The 3,720-nt window shown below is 42.8% G+C and overlaps 1 long non-coding RNA gene across 1 annotated transcript; it reads left to right on the forward strand.

Moving 5' to 3' along the window:
- Positions 1 to 750: 750 nt before the first annotated feature.
- On the forward strand, positions 751 to 2,530 carry LOC110015961. Its single transcript, XR_002291229.1, has 3 exons — positions 751 to 1,006; positions 1,099 to 1,300; positions 2,252 to 2,530. It is a non-coding gene; the product is annotated as an uncharacterized LOC110015961 (long non-coding RNA).
- The last annotated feature ends 1,190 nt before the right edge of the window (positions 2,531 to 3,720 follow it).

Genomic DNA, 3,720 nt, shown 5'->3' on the forward strand with positions numbered 1-3,720 from the left:
AGCTGATCATCTTTCTTTCTTCCTGTTTTCTGATGTCATTTTTTGTGCTCAATCCGCCCTTCTTTTCCCTCTCTCCAGCAGTCCTCTTCCCCTTCCACCACTATAGCTCCTGTGCTCTGGGGTAGCTGACATTAAGCTCCATTCTGCCTGTTTCCTATCTTTGATCCCTCCTGCAGGGGCATTATCGGCCCTCATTAGTGCATTTACAGGCTGACCAGCTGCCGAGTGCAATGGCCTCAGTGTACCCCTTAAAGCTTGTGTTAAAAAAACAGCATGCACCTTGAGCATATAATGGATGTCTGACCATCTTCAAGGACTGCATTGTGTTTCATTTGTTCCAGAAGCACCCCATTCCTGGAATTCATTCTCCACTCTCTGTTGCATTGAGTTCCTCTTTACTAAATCCTCATTTAATTACTGCTGCTTGCAGCTGTTATCCCATGTGCACTTAGGCCCCTTTATTTACCCGGAAAGCTTAAAAAGCTATACAACATCCAAACTATTTCATGTAAACACAATTGTTTGCTTGCTTTGTTGGAAAGTGTACGTTAAGTGTGAATCGTTCCTAACTAGTTTTGGGAATGTAGACCACAATGCATTGCGTTTGAACAATTCTTGTGAAAAAAAATATTTCAATGTCATTTTTAATAAACAATCGATTTGATTCCCTTTCAATTTTGTTCATTTTGAACAGTCCAGTTCTATCCATTCACTGACCTAAAATCGATCCAGGACATTTTTAGCCTAAACTGCAACCAGTGTGACTCAGAGAGAAATACCTGGGCACAGAAATGGGATTTTTAAATTTCAAATCCATTTGTCGATTTATCTTAATTTGAAATGATTTATTTTAATGGTATTGGTGTCATGGTACCTCTGGGAGTCCTGTCCCCCCTCCCTTCTCTGCCCTGTCATCCACAGATTGGACCCAGCTGCCGGCACTTCCCTCATCAACCCTGCAGATGGCCTGATTCTAGCTTTCATCGCCAGTTCGTTGCCTACTATGGTGAAGTACCTGGTCTCATGTGTACCTCGTTTTCCGAGTGACGCTCTCGTTTTGCCTAAACCAGATAATCAAGTTATAATTCCTGTCTGCAGGACAAACCTCATCCACTAAGTGCCGACCTGGGTTCATCTCCTGATCGTTCATACGACCTCGTCGTCTAGACATCCATCCACGCCATTCCTATACGCCTCGCTCCGCCACCTGCCCACCTTATTCACCTCACCACAAAGAACCCACAACCAGCAAAAGGATTACTTACCGTCTGGTTTCCTCCCCGCCTCACCCTCCTCCAGAGTTAGTCTCCACGGATCCCACCATCCACATCCTGGAACAATAAAACTCTTTCTCTGCCAAAACCTTGTGCCCGATCTTTCCGGGTTTCAGCAATTGGGTCTGTTCTTGTCAAACTAAGTCCTGACGATTGATCAATTCAATTGGATTCTGCCTCAGACGGATCTATCCGGTTCAACCCTGGGAATAGAAATCCATTCATCACTTAACCATTAATGGTTACGCCCCTACTTGATACTCTAGAATGTCTGTAAAAGTTCTGCTTAAAAAAAACTGCACTAAGGCAGGGGTGGGCAAACTTTTTGACCCGTGGGCCGCAACGGGTTCTAAAATTTGAGAGAAGGGCCGGACCAGAAACAGATGTGTGGAGTGTTTGGTAATCCATCACATGACGGAAGGGAATCTGAAGAAAAAAACAGCTTTAATTTTGATTAAAAACTGTATATATTTAAAAAGAATTTAGGAATGTGTATTTCAAAACAGTGACTTGCTCATCTTAGTCCCAATTGCATAGATGCGTTCATATTCTTCAGGAATGATGGCAACTTAGAGAAATGCTGCGTTCATGTGGAGTTGCAATGATCGGAAAACTAACTGTCCAACTCAGAAAACACACGTGAATGTCAGAGAAATAACAAAATCTTTGTTCAAAATCCAACACCATACAGAATAACTTTCTGCACCTAAACTAAGGTCCATGTATTTGTATGGATAGACACCAGGCTTACAGGGAAAAGAAAACATTAATACAGATAGTTAGTATAACTTGTTCCAGTTTGGCAGGTCTAGATTAAATATTTTAGGCTCCCAGGCCGTAGTTTGCCCACCCCTACACTAGAGAATCAGCCGTTATTTGGAAAGTACCCAAAAATCTGATACACATCTTGACCCAAGCTAATATTTGGAGTAGTTTTTGCATCAAAATCATTTAACCGAGTTTTTGTGTCCCCACAGAGAGGCTACGATGGAACATTAACACCTCCGTGCAGTGATGTCTCCACACATCACTCAGCAGTGTGACCAGATGGACAGCCTCTCATGTATGCAGTTTGCTGCTACTGCACCCCACGAGCAGACAGGTCCAAATTCACAGGTGAGCCACCTCATTTACATAAAAAAACAAAAACCTCTCTACATATGTGTAGAGCTCACACATTTATCAGGTAATTCCTTCATGTCTGACTAACAATCAGCGTAAATTACAGTTATTAAGTGATGTTTGGGAGGTTTCGATCGGCTGTGTGAGCTTTATTGTTCTCTTCCGCTCTGTAGTTCTTCACCACTCCTGGTTTATCATGAGCCCTTTTGACAAACAGAGGGACTGTGCACTTTATCCAAGAAGAATCTGCCAATAAAAACCCTCCTCCATGAAATGAAAATGGAAGAAGAGGGAATTATGACGTTCAGCCAGCACCCTTTGAAAAATAAGTTCAGGCAGAACTTTCAGTGGCAAAAAAATTAAGATGTACATTGTACAGTGGGACAAAAAAGTATTTAGTCAGGCACCAATCGTGCAAGTTCTCCCATTTAAAAAGATGAGAGAGGCCTGTAACTTTAATCATAGGCATACGTCAACTATGAGAGACAAAATGAGAAAAAGAAATTCAGAAAATAACTTTGACTGAAGAACTTACTTGTTAAGCAAGATTTCTTTTTTTTTTTTAACTTGTCCTGTCCAACAGCTGGGCAGACAGATGAGAGCTGAAGGCCTCTTGTTTTGGACATATTTTACTTTATCAAGAGGGGTTATTCATCTTCTGACAAATCAGAGGTATGTCTGAATAAACTCCTTTTGCAATCGAGGCCACATTTTATTTATTTTAATCATATTTGAAAATCTTTGTGTTGGACAGAACGGAAAAGGAAAGGAGGGAAGAAACGAGAGGGATGTTAGAGAGGGGGGGATAGGAGGGTGATTATGGGGGGGGGGGGTAAAACGATGAAGCAGCATAAAGCAACAGGTTGCTGGATGTTTATCATCACGGTCAGGTTCAGATGTAATACAGATCTAGAAGGGGCGGGGCCTGTCCACACACACACTCAAATGTTATAAACACACCTGTTGGCTCCAAAAATGTCCACATGTCAACATGTACACAATACAAATAATGTTCACACACCCATACTTATGCATTCAGACCAACTAGTGTGAAATATTTCATTCATTCAATCATGCAAACTATTAGTGCAAAGGTGAGCAAACACCTGTGCTCAGGTGAGGGTTTATGTTCTTCTAAAATAGATGGTGGAATGTGAAAAGGGGAGTGACCAGCCATCCCCACACCAAGACCCCCACCGCAGCAGCAGCCAGAACCCCCCAATACCACACGGCAGCAGATAGAGAACAACTGCCCCCAGGTGATCCCATCCGCCACCCAGGCCAGGGCCAGCAGGACCGCCACGGGGTCCCCCAGAGCCAGAGA

The sequence above is a fragment of the Oryzias latipes genome, chromosome 1 (assembly GCF_002234675.1).
Source record: "Oryzias latipes chromosome 1, ASM223467v1".
In the NCBI taxonomy this organism is placed as follows: domain Eukaryota; kingdom Metazoa; phylum Chordata; class Actinopteri; order Beloniformes; family Adrianichthyidae; genus Oryzias; species Oryzias latipes.